Raw genomic sequence first — 14,206 nt, forward strand, 5'->3', positions numbered from 1 at the left:
TTTATAAAAAAACAAATAAATAGAAAATTCTCATCATCTCTCTTTCATACAGTATGGTCAATAAAATCCTCAGAAGATTAACTGAGCATCTCTTCACAATTATTTATGTCCAGTCATCTGTCTCTTTTTATTTAAGGTTACAAACTCCAATATCTTATAAAATCATCAACAAGAACTGGACTGATCCCTCCAGTACCAATACAGGAAGTTATTCATTACCCAGTGATGGTGAATGCCAAGTCTACCGGCCCATGTCAGTCATGGAGCGCTATCTGAGCTGAAAGATTTCAGTTGAATTTAAAAGAATGCCAATTACATGTACATGAAGAAATTACACTAAATTACACTAAAATGGGTGTTGTGCAAAGTGTAGCACAGGTGTCAACAACTGTGAAGATGCTTCTGTACACTACACTAAGGATCGCTACGATCATAAAAGTCTTTTATGCAGCAGAATTTTACATATAGGTCTGTAGCAGAACTTGAATAGTTAAAGAGCTTTTCTTTTACGAAGAAAAATGCTTTCAAATTTGGTAAGAAAAACTATTGCCTGAATAATAGCAAATATCTCAAAGAGTACCAGACTGAAGAGTTTCAAAATATAATTGGAGAAAACGCAACCAAAGTGACAGTGAAACAGCAATATAATGGCATAACTGGGGTGGGGTGTAACTGCTTCTTTGATCATTGAAAAATAACCAACCTCAAAAGGAATAGAGAAAGAAATTGAGAGGAAAGAGGTGGGTGCCCCCCCCCCCCTCCCCTCCATCCACTTCAGCACCTGACATAATAATTTCCAGGTACATGTATACTGCATGCAATGCCACAGGAAAAAAAAAATCTTCTGTAGATTTTTCATGCCCCCCTGCATTAAAAAGCACTGTCATGATTACAGAGTCCTGTGGTGGTGAAAATAACAGTGGATGTACAGTACATATAATATGCACCTTGATATTTTTCTTTCTTATAAAGAATAAAACAAGTACACACACAGTTTACCAAGAATGTGTATTTTCATTTAATTAAATAGGACAAAAGAGCACTGCTGAATGAATGCCTTGCTCACAGACATGGATGCTATGGATGTGGCATCAAACCCAGGACTCTAATGTGCCTAGTCTGGCGCCTCAGACCACTCAGCCATGGTACCTCCACAACTTTGAATACTGTTTTGTAAAATCATGAAGAAAAACATGGTTAAGAAGTGTACAAGTCCATTAAGTTCACTTCTCATCTCAATTCCTCATCATGAACTAAGAAGAAAATAAGCTCCATCTAACATCACTTTCTTTCGAGTAGACAGCATGATTCTCTAATAATTCACTCTTCACCAATCATTTTGCACTTAATCTACAAAAATGTGGATGCACCATTACACACCATTCAAGAATGATACATTCGCGCCATTGACTTTCGCTATTAACAAATGAATGAGAACCATGATGAAACAAAGATGATTGGTTATGTGCAGGCACGCAGCAACTGATGGAACCGTAACTGCAATATGATAATTACTTACCATATATATTAACAATTCACGAGTGTAATCTAGCAATACCCATAAGTGTAATCTAGCAATACCAGTTTCCTTATGTATGCCTCACCACAGAGTCAATGCCCCCACGGTGGCCACAGCTGTAACAAAGATATCATCATAGACTACAATTCCAGATTGTAACAAACCAGCATAGATGTGGCAAAGTTAGGACTCAAGGAGCTAAAAAATATCTTCCAAGATAAAAGCAGTCTAACACATATTCGTTCTACAGTGGCTATTTACAACTTGGAGATTGTGATTAAAAAAAATAAAAATATCTCATGCAATCATAGGGGTAAAAAAAGAAATCAAAGCTACATGTAAATGCTTGTTCAACAGAACTGTAATAAATTGATGACATCTTACAATCAAAATACATTATTTGTGTGATCGTGTGATTGTGAGATAACAAAATATCATATTCCTCTACACTCCAATGTTTTGAAGAGAAGAAGCAATTCATTCCTTCCTTTTATGGTTTATTCATTAATTCATGCACATGTTCATTCCTTTGTGTTTTTTCCATTAAAAAATGAATCATCAATTTTGTATTAGTAAAATGAAAGTTGCACAAAAATAATCAGGCCTTATGTGAGTCAATAATGAACAGACATTGAATAACAAGGCAAAAGCGATTTTGTGTCTCGCCCACTTATGAAAATAACCAGAAATATCGTGATTTGCGAGGGCACGCAACAGAATTTTATCAAAACTTCATTGTGAAATGACTGGGATGGAATTACACTTGTCATAAGAGCCTCGCACGTAAACTTTAATGTTGACCTGAAAATGACCTTTGACCTTACCATATGACCTCTGACTGCAGCATAACATGCAGGTCGCCTAAGTACATCTACATTGTACCATCCAAGTTTTGTTGAAAAGTGACTTCCGGTTGCGGAGTTCGGTGTCATAAGAGTCTTGCATGTAAATTTTAATGTTGACTTGAAAATGACCTTTGACCTAACCATGTGACCTCCGACTGCAGCATAACATGCAGGTCCCCCAAGTCCATCTACCATCCAAGTTTGGTTGAAAAGAGACTTACTGTTGCGGAGTTAGGTGCCATAAGAGAGTCTTGCATGTAAACTTTAACGTTGACCTGAAAATGACCTTTGACCTAACCATGTGACCTCTGACTGCAGCATAACATGCAGGTCCCCCAAGTCCATCTACCATCCAAGTTTGGTTGAAAAGCGACTTACGGTTGCGGAGTTAGGTGTCATAAGAGAGTCTTGCATGTAAACTTTAACGTTGACCTGAAAATGACATTTGACCTTATCATGTGACCTCCGACTGCAGCATAACATGCAGGTCCCCCAAGTCCATCTACCATCCAAGTTTGGTTGAAAAGTGACTTACGGTTGCGGAGTTAGGTGTCATAAGAGAGTCTTGCATGTAAACTTTAACGTTGACCTGAAAATGACCTTTAATCTTACCATGTGACCTCCGACTGCAGCATAACATGCAGGTCCCACAAGTCCATCTACCATCCAAGTTTGGTTGAAAAGCGACTTACGGTTGTGGAGTTATGTGTCATTACATGTAGGTTTGTGATGGACGACGGACGACATTTGGATCCCTAAGTCTCGCCTTCACCTCTGGTGGGCGAGACAAAAAGTGAAGCCATGCACTTCATTGCATCATGCACAACGAAAATGCAAACTGATTACTGACTTTCATCATTTTTTTTTGGGGGGGAAGGAATCTCAAGTATTCAGTATGCGTTAATTAAATTCATGCTATTCAGATGAAATACTGATTGACTCAGTCTCAAATAACCCTCATCTACTTGCAGTTAACATTAAGAACATGTACATAAATTGTAAAAAAAAAAGTCATGCATCAAATCAATACAATACAAAACATACATCTACAGTACTTGCAATGGTCCAATTTTGCTGTTGGCATTAGTCAGAAAATTTCACCTCTTACGAATGTACTATGAACTGTATAAACATGGCTGAAATTATGTTTGATTTATCAACAAAACTAACAATTGTCAAAAAGACACAACTGGCCCCACATGCTACATTGTAATTAAAATGTTAATCTGTATTTGTGTGAATAATCATGCATTAACATCATAAATGACTAATAATATCTACATATTTCTAACTCACCCAAAGGCATTGTACTTTATCAATAAATGCCAATTGTTTTGCCAATACACAATTGTTAGTCGAAAATTTACTTGTCAAGAACTACATTGTAAATGTACAAGGTACCGGAAATACAGCACTATACATCAAGGAATTGCTTGCATTAAAGAGTAAATAGCCAGAATTCAATTGGAACCATAATTAATGCAGATTTGTTTATTCGAAATTGCAATTTTCCTTGTATTTGATAGACTAAGACCTCGGTCACATTTGCTCTACGGCGGCCGTACGCAGAGTTGAAAACAGGCGTTTTATTCATTTTTTTTCAAACCACCTATATGAAGCTGGTGCAAAAGTTAAAACGGCTGTTTTCGACTTGCCGTACGGCCGCCGAAGAGCAAATGTGACCGAGGTAAGAAGCACTGTTACTGTAATAATTACTCTCAGATAAAACAGAACTTGTCTGAGTCCTCTCATGAAACATTCCCCAGTTTAGTTTGAATATATACAAGAAAACATGCAAACAAACACAAGAATGAGATTAACATGTAATTAGGTGGTATTCCGTGCATTTCCATTTGTTACACACGCCTTGATAATGTAAGTAAATTCTCCCAATATAAAATGACAACTTCAAAACAAGAGGGCAGCATTTCCCTAAGAGGCTCTTCACAAAAAAAAAAATAGAAATAGGAAGAGTGTCAACTAATTATAAAGGATTTGGCAGTTTTTTTTTCTTAAAAAGAATGAAGTAACATGAACAAAAACTTTCCAATTTGACTCCACTAGTCTCAAATCTAGAAGCATTTGTTGACCTGTGCAGAAAGCAAGGAAATGTCGCCCTCTATGTTGAAATCTTGACTGCAATACTGTGGAGAATTACCAACATGACATGTATACAGGTATCTCATACATGTAGCTGCAAATTACAGTACATATACAAAAGGTCTTGTGATGTGGAGAAAGTATACAAATTTAAACAGTGTGTATATACAGTAGGCAAGGAAGTGGATTTAAAAGAGGATAAGGAGAAGCCAAAATCAATTGGGATTAAAAAGGAAAATAATATGGAATGGGACCAGAGGCCTGTGCTTATTCCATGATGGGTACTCACCGATAGACTTCTCCTACAATTTTGCATTTTGCCTGAGTTTAATGGGGTTTACGATGATGCGAAGGAAGGGGCATGAGAGAGGTTTCTGAACTAGTTTTTGCTATCTACTGTAATTCTGCAGCATGGTTGGAGAGTCTGTGAGAGGTAGTGAAACAAAAAATATCAACAAACGAAACGATGTCAACAAAGATGGAAAAAAGAGGGTGCATGGTTTCAAATCCATGGTGAACTTAGAAAACACAAACATGTCATTTGAAAAATAACAAAACAATTTAAAAAAAACCTGACATTTTCAATTTTCTAAAACTTCAGAAGATGGACACCTTTTCTACAGACAAAAATCAATGTCAAGTACACATTCAATAGCATTTATAAAGCACAGATTATCCAGTTGCCTATTCAATGGCGTACTTTAATATCTCTTAATGTTACTCTACGTTGAATATTCCAGAGACTTCCAAAAATAACATGACAACAGTCACAAAACCTAGATCTGTATCACGTCTTGGACTTTTGATGAGTAAAAATGTTATGCACATTTCTGAATTACATTTGAAATAGGATGTCAATTGGAAAATCAGTTATAATTTCAATAACAGCTTTCCCTATTTCCCCTTTTTATTTAAGAACATTAAAATCATCATGGCTACAATTCTGTATCCAGATCTATACTTTTTTTTCATCTACAAATTCAATTTGAGCAAAAAGATGCTACATGCTACAATGCATTCTACTTTAACAATTACCTGGGGTGGCATTCTGAGATCCATTTTATCTCAGATAAAATAAAATATTTTATCCCCGTTAAAATCAGTGAGACAAAATACCCTTAAAATCTCTCCGAATTGGTATTCTGAGAACAATTTTATCTTCATTTTATCTCTGTAAGACACACCTACTTTTTAATCAATATCCAATTAGAAACGCGCTTTTATAGCTCTCTCGTGTCACTCAACCAATTGAAATCCATTCCGCCAGGTGTGGCAAAGGGGTGAGATTGCGTCAATTTATTGACTTCAAATACGCTTGCAAAATACGCTTGCGCGTCTTTACAGAGATTTCTTTTTAACAAAAAGGACAGTACTCTCATCTTTTTTCGAAGTCTATATCGCATCTTTTCAAGCATCATAAAGACAATATTAGTCAAGACAAGTCTTATGAAATACTTTCTGATTGTACAGGAACAACGTTAAAGTGTTATTCTCAATAAATATATAATTTTTCTTCATTTTCATGTCAACATTTGGGGTTAATTCACCTGGAAATATTGGTGAAATCAATGTCGCGGAGATAAAATAGCCCAGGCTACCCTCTTTTAAGTTTATTTCATTTTTTTCTTCTGTAACTTAATTGGGCGCAAGCACATCATCCGCGTTGCAATACCCAGATACCCAATGGGTATGTCTACGCAGGCACTGTTCTGTTGCGTATCATCTATAGTTACGCAAGATAAAATTGTAAATTTTATCTGAGAGATAAAATGTCATCTCAGAATACCAATTTCATTTTAAGAGATAAAATAAAATATTTTAAAGATAAAATGACCTCAGAATACCGCCCAAGTTTATGTAATGAAATCAAATTGGTACAAACTGTAGAAAAGGTGGCCATCTACATGGTAAAATGTTAAAGAGAGATGCATTTCACAAAGAAAAGTATTTGAAAAGAATGACTTTGCCTGTACATGTATGATTCATTTCATGAAGCAATAAACATTGAGAAAAGAAACACTTACACATCAAACTGCCACAAATTTCTTCTAACAAGCAAGGAAAATAGAAAAATTAATTTCTCCTGGTAATCACAGAAAGAATCAGCACAGTTAATGAAAACAAACAAATACTTCAATAATCACTCCAATTCAGTATTTTCATGAGATCCATGCATCCCATTCACTGACACCAGAGTAAAACAATGGAGCTTTCACATGTATGACTAACAGTAAGTGACAATCTGCTTCATGATATTCTTAAATAATATACTTACTTTTAGCAGAAGTGTTATCATATCATATTCTACTGAGCTCTACTGAAAAATTCACTACCTACACTTTATATTTCCTCTCTGCTCTCTATTCCAACTTCATGCCTTTCCTGTTTACACTACATGTATATTTCATGGCTACCCCCCCCCCCTTCTCTTTCTATACATTGTAAACTCCTTTACCAAACACTATTTTGAACACTTTAAAAGGGATTGAATTCATGAAAGACCTGGGCTCCCATCTTATGAAGAGTTACAATTGATCTGATCAACTATGGAAGGCCAGCAACATCAACATCTAAATTGCATGTTTTGTTCAAAATATTTTCTAGATATGCTGACTATTCTTACATTCATATTTTCTTGAAAATCTAGTGTGCCTCTCTTTGTTTACAAAGGACATTGTGCAAAGTTCCTGTAGCAGAAAATTATGACATTGATGGATTTCCATACATTTGAAGTTGATCGCATCAATCGTAACTCTTTGTAAGACAGGGCCCTGATTTACGCATTTAAGTTTGGATTACATGTATACTTTGTTTTGTATTCACAGACCTACAGAGGGTGACTGATTTAATAAACAGTATGTACAGCATTGTATACATATTTTACATTCTTTAGAGTACCATTTGTTTTTACAACAAAGCTCAATAAAAGCAAAATCAATGTAAACATTCAACAAGAACTTGCAAATAAAACATACACATGTGTGACTTTTGTTTGTTATGAGAATGCAAACATTTAAATATTTTTACAAGCATGTGTATTATAGATTTCTGCATGGATATTTAAACTGCAAAGTAACCAAAGACAAGCTTGTTGCTCTTTTGGAGTCTTCAAAATAAATTTCATGGTGGTTGTGCAGGCATTCATGGGAAAATGAACAATTGCAAAAACACAATCAATTACATTTGCTTCTTCGTGGGGGTCAATGGGAAAGTAGCACCAGCAAGTTTACATGAAAATATAAAATATGCACATTGTACGTGTATGAGAGTGGCATGGCAGCAGGTTATAGCAAAAATTTTGACTGGCATGCGGATCACAATTGAAAGATATTTAGCAGTTGTTTTTATAGTCCCCATACATTTTAGCATGGGTATAATGGTCATGGGATGTCAAATACAGAGCAATGATATATTACTGTAAAGAAAAGATATGTTGGCATATTCATAGCTTCAGTTATTGATATGATGGTCCTTTTATGTGTTTATAAATGGTGCAATGAATAAACATGATTAATAGGCCTACACGATTCATTCACATGCACAAAATTACATGTAAGTGCTCTTTGAAACGCAAGTTTGTTTTTTATCATTTTATCACTTTCATCAAGCTACATTTTATGATTTAATTTGCTCTTCACGCAAACCTACTGTATGTCTAACGATAAAATAAATTCTAATAGAAAAAAAATAAACGCAAAAAAAAAAAATAATAATAATTTAAAGTAAACCTACATACTCTTTTAGGAATTTAACATTTAAATCCATGTGCTGCCCTTCATATCTGTTTTATTGATATATTATGCAATTATTTCAATAATTATCTTGATCCATCATCTCTATTTACAAAGTGAAAGGATAGCCATGAAAAGTTGGGGTGGGATTAATGTAGCCCTGGACAATGTATGGCTGTATATATACGGGTAAACTTGTCCATGAATCTTACTAGAACTAATAGTATCCATGCTTTGTCACAGCATTTATTACTGCTAAGTGTACATTGCAGTCATCTTTTGTTTTTCCACTAAGTGGCATATCCTACTTATACAATGTACATGTAATCAACAAGTAGGATCCACAGAACAAAGACATTTCTTGTCTTAGTCATTATGTCGTCAACCTTGCACAATAGACTTTAGATTTTGTTGAATACAAAATCATGGTCAATGTGTGCAACACAATACAAGCATATCAAGACTGTATAAATTTTCCCAATAGATGGCAGCACTTCAAACTGCCTACCAGTCTCAATAAAGCATGTTCAAGGACAATTACCAGTGCTACGTGTTACTCATGCATTAGCACGTGCCATGAATTAATCATGAAATAATAACCACAAATTTTACTGAAAAATAATACATGACTCTGGTAAGGGAAATAATGAACAATCCTTTAGGAAATCGTAAGACATCAGAGTTAAATATAAGAGTAAAGAGTTACCAATTTTATTTAGAGGGTGAATACTGTACTGTAAGTTTTCTTAGTCTTACTCTGTTAATGACCTTTTTTCAATCAAGACACCAAGCTTATCCACTAAATATGAGAAAATATACTTTTGCATGTGTATGCTTCAAAACCAGAATTGAGCTGAGAGCAAAATACCTGCAAAATTATAGTAAAATATACATGAAATAAAAAAAATTAATAACATCTATAAAGCCTGGCCAAAAACAGAGGATCATATTTTGTGTTAATAATACATGACAAGATATACATCTCAGCTCATCATTACTCTAATTTTAAAACTACTCAATGAATGAAAAATCATTAAAATTTTATCGTTTCCTTTTAAAATTCAATGTGTCACACCCATCACGTTGGTACAAGACAGGTTGATAAATGTACATATCCCATCAATGTATGCATTAATTTTAACACATTTTCCATTTCCAATAGTCGGGGAGGGGGGGGGGCTTATTTGGCCCCTCCCAGTCATATCTAGGCCTTTGATTGTGTGATCCAGCGAAAATTGACATGCACATCACCCATTATGACATACATGTAATATCTCATATTGGACAGTTACACCAGGAGTTGGTTACACATCAATATTATTTCAAATTTAGTTTTAATCAATCAATACATACAATCATTATGGACACTCTTTAGCAGTAGAGGCACATGGATTATCTCCAATATCAGAAACTTTTGTAAAGAAATTGGGTATTCAATTTCAGAGACAGCCTCCAGTTCGGGAGACCAATTTTCTTTGTTAATATTTTGCTGCAAAAGGATAATACCTTGGCGGCAAATGTTGATAAGCAAATTCCTCATGAAAAATTACCCCTTTTCACCGTCTACTTCAAAAATTTGCCATCTACTGTACTTTAATATGTTTTCAAAAGGACTTTTGTTGTCATCCACACACAAAATAAATGGGCTTCTGACCACATTCTTGTTGATGTTGTTTCTTAGTCCTTTTGCAAAGCAAGTCTCCAAATGTGAGAGATTGCCTTCCATATTGGAGAGTCTCCCATATTGGTCATGCGCCTCTACTTTTAACAGTTAAAGCATACAAAAAGGGCAATATCAATTTTGTTGTGTTTTCTTTTTTCTTTTTAATATTTAATTAACTTTGATAATGATATGTTGATTGTTTTTCAAAGGATATTGTTGACAATATTTTTGTCATAAATGTTATGAAATCAAAGGTTTTTGTTCATTAAAGAAAGTGAAATAATTTAATGAACAGATCTTGAACTTATTACGATCACAAAAAAAGACATGATTATCCAACATCACCAGCATAATTACCAGTTTCACATTCATAATCATGATTCATCATTGTCATTGACATCATTTGAAAAATCCATTTTATCACCAGCAGACATTGTCAACCCACACACAAAACAATAAACTAAAATAAAATGAAACACTGACGTAGATAATGCTATGAGTGTGATAACAACGTCATCGCATTAGGCACCACACGATTAACACTACAACTATACACCAGCTGATGGGAAGAAAGGGAATTCGTACCACGACGACCACGCTTTTCTGTCCCATATTCCATATTGACCCAGCGTGTGTACTGCATACAAACACCGGCACCATCCGGCAACCGTATCGCAGTGTGCCGGTCGAAGACCAGTGGCAGTGGCGCAGTGGTTTCATCCATCTCATTTTGATATAAAAACACATTTCACATTCATAATAACGCATTTTGGTCCATTATGTCTACTTACAACAGAATCTTGGGAGATAACGACGGTCGAAGATGTTTCACTTGATTTTGAAAACTTATTAAATTGCGTCTTTTTGTTTCGAGTTCAGTCAGCCAGCCGGTGAATTTGCAATGCGTACATACAATCAACGCGCGTTGAGCAATAATGCATGCATGCTGCGCTGCATTGTGTGGGGGTGAAGAGTGCTGAAGTGCGCTATGTATCCTATACCAATTTGTATAGAAGAATGGGATACATACCGGCTTTTTGTCCTTACTTTTTTCTTTCAACAGTCTTTCAACAGTGACCACCCCCCCCCCCCCCCCCCCCGGTGTTTGATTTTACTTTTTTATGCAAACCGGTACAATATATTTATTAATTTATGACATTTGCAACAAATAACTGCAATTTAAGCTCTATTCAAAATAAAGTTCAAGTCCACCCAGAAAAGCAAGTTGAATTGAAAATATAGAGAGAATCAAAGAAACTAACAATTAAAACATCATCATTGATTTGATGTGAAGTATTTCGCGAGAGTGAGAGTTGTACACATACCCTGGTTGGTATTGAAATAAAGACACCGATGGTGTTACCTGATGACTTGAGTGACGTATTTATTATTATTGTATTAAATATAGAATTACACTAATTCAATTCATAATTTGATTCTGAACAGTTTGGTATTACAAAAAAATGAAATCTTTCATTCATGATAGTTCAAAAGAATGTGTGAGTGTGACACTTTAGAAACTACAATGATCTCCGGCTCATGAAGTTTTAGTTTCCAATGGTTACTTCTTCCCAAAATTTCCCGAAATGAAGTTTGCTTTCTGAATTCCTACTGGCGAATTCATCTACATGACTTGTAGTCCCTATTCCATCATGACGAATCTTTGGTTTAATTCAATTAAATCAATTTTGGTATAGCTTTAAAAATATATTTAAAAAAACCGAAAGTCACAGAAAAGGGTATTTTAAAACATATTAGGATTAATAGTTCCCAGTGATTTATAGACATGAATCATTAAGAGACAAAAAGTAATTATATAAAATCCACTGACAGCATCGAACAAGGCGAGAAAATGGCGAGCCTTGTTTGGGTCGTGAAATTAACGTATATAACATCAACGTGGTTAAGGTCAGTGGCGGATCGACGGGGGGGGGGGGGGCATTTCCGGCCCGCCCCCCTTTCGAGAGTCATAGTCAATATTTTTAATGTAAATTTTATGTCGTTTATCGAATCAGTGTGCCCCCCCCCCCCTTTGAGATTCCCAGCAAATATTATTAATGGGAATGTGTCGTTCATACACACGTACAAAGGTAAGGACCCTTTTTTTATAAGGTTGTCAAATTTTCTTAGGCAAAATGTGCCCCATATTTGGAAATCCTGGATCCGCCTAGTTAAGGTGACTGTCCACTGTCCTGACCGCTGACTAAAATGTTTGGTTGACAATATCAACTTTCTTTTTTTTTTGCTTTAAAACCCTTTTTCCACTTTTCCATTCAAATGACAGAATCACATAATGTTCATTATATTTATAGTAATTGTTTGTAGATTCATTATTTTCACGTTTTCAGTATCCAAAAAGCAAGAGAAGCAATCATAAACACAATTCGTCCGAAGAAAATTATATCCACCCCACAAAAATAAATGTCCCTTATTTATATTCAAAACGAGTACAAATAAGTAGCTTTCTAGTAAATTTGTCAAGCTCCTCAAAAACCTAACCTATATACACTTCCTCCGATTCTTGTCAATATTGACATAATGAAGGTTACGATTCTCATGAATAATTTGAGGAAATCCCTAAAGGCCCTATCCTATACGATATTATGATCGGGGGAAGGTACACCTGGCAACAAACTGATTGGTATTAACAAAGCGACTGTCAAAGGTTTGAGGAAAATATGTGAAGAATTAATAGAGTTGTGATTTGTTGATATTTATTTTGAGATGTCACGTGCAAGCAGCCGCTTATATCACACACATTATACATAAATTCAAAATTTCGATAATCCATGACGACCGGTAGCGGTTCCATCACATTTGCTCCGGCGACAATTGCTCCGCTCTAAATTCCACACACCAATGGAATGACAAACTTCAACTCTGGGCATGCTCGGTTTAACACTATACTGACCAGGGGCCGCGGAAGCGGGGGGGCTGGGGGGACTTCAGCCCCCCCCCCCCACTTTTTTCCAAAACCGTGTACAAAAACGTAAAAATTACCATAGGATTGTGATTTTTTGCATGGTCAGCCCCCCCACTTTTGGCTCACCCCCCCCCCCCCACTTTGAAAACCGTTCCGCGGCCCCTGTACTCTACCCTAAACCTAACCCAAACCTTAACCTAACATAAAACCCTATTGCAACCCTAACCCTACATCTTAGAAGAAATCAAGCCCGGAGCAATTGTCGCAGGAGCAAATGTCGTGTCACCATCCTGGAATGTGGGGGCCGGTTTACTTACTTTTTAGTCTATATAACTAACTTAAAAATTATTGTAACTACCATGGAAACCTTGATTGTGATTTGCTGAGCCCTGTCACCATGGTAGTTGATATCATGGCAATGTAACTCTACATAATTATCATGTAAAAATAGCGGGGGCGACGATAAAAAGGTGATGTTTATTTTTGGAATTTATCAATACGGGTATAGAGGTATATACACGAATAAGACATTCCTTTGTTATATACTCTTCTTTATTCCCTTTTCGACATTTTCTCTTTCCTTTTCACCTTATTTTTAATATGAAAAATCATTATCGCCTCTGTCCCCACCCCCCCCCTTCTCGGCTAGCTGCTCCACCTCTGAATTTAGTGATGGCGCTAGTGTATTTGATAGACAGTACCGTATGGATTACTTAATCTTGGACTATTGGTAAACAAAAATTGTTTTTAAAAGAATCTTGTTTTTAAAGATTGCGTAAAAATCTTATTGACCTGGTTTTTTTTTAATGTTATATTTTTGAAATTTCTATTTATTTATTTATTCATTCATTCCATCATTCATTCATTCATTTATTCATTAATTCATCAATTAATTAATTCATTTATTTATTTATTTATATTTGTTTATTATTTATTTATTTACATATGTATTTATTTATTTATCTATTCATTTTTATTTATTCACTCATTATTATTTATTTGTTTTGTATTTTTTGGTTTATATTCATCTATTTATTTATTCATTCATTCATTCATTTATTTATTTATTTATTTTATCCTATTTTATGAAGTTAAATTAACGTTTTTTGGGGGTGGGGCCTTTTTACGAGGTTGTTGACCATATTTTCTCTACCGCCGACCATGATACTGAACAGCCCTATATAGACTTTTAAAAAAAATGTGTGTATAAAAAATGGAATGTTCTACAACCATCGACCAAAAAAATAAACGACATTTGAAAAGTGACATGGTTATTATTGGGATACAAACTGGATTGAATATGAAATCATGTTGATAGAATAAGGATTAAAATAAGTGGAAGGTTATATTTCAACACTTTGTCCTTTGTGATACTTTAATACAAATGGCAGGCAGGCAAAGCAAAGTAGAAAAATATGTCAAAAT

General features: G+C 35.1%; 1 long non-coding RNA gene across 1 annotated transcript; it reads right to left on the minus strand.

Annotated features, from left to right (window-relative positions):
* Positions 1-957: 957 nt before the first annotated feature.
* LOC129279757 (uncharacterized) lies at positions 958-10,813 on the minus strand. Its single transcript, XR_010293853.1, has 3 exons — positions 10,650-10,813; positions 2,640-4,888; positions 958-2,320 (listed from the first exon to the last, which is right to left on the minus strand). It is a non-coding gene; the product is annotated as an uncharacterized LOC129279757 (long non-coding RNA).
* Positions 10,814-14,206: the final 3,393 nt, after the last annotated feature.

This window comes from Lytechinus pictus, chromosome 1 (genome assembly GCF_037042905.1).
Source record: "Lytechinus pictus isolate F3 Inbred chromosome 1, Lp3.0, whole genome shotgun sequence".
Taxonomy (NCBI): domain Eukaryota; kingdom Metazoa; phylum Echinodermata; class Echinoidea; order Temnopleuroida; family Toxopneustidae; genus Lytechinus; species Lytechinus pictus.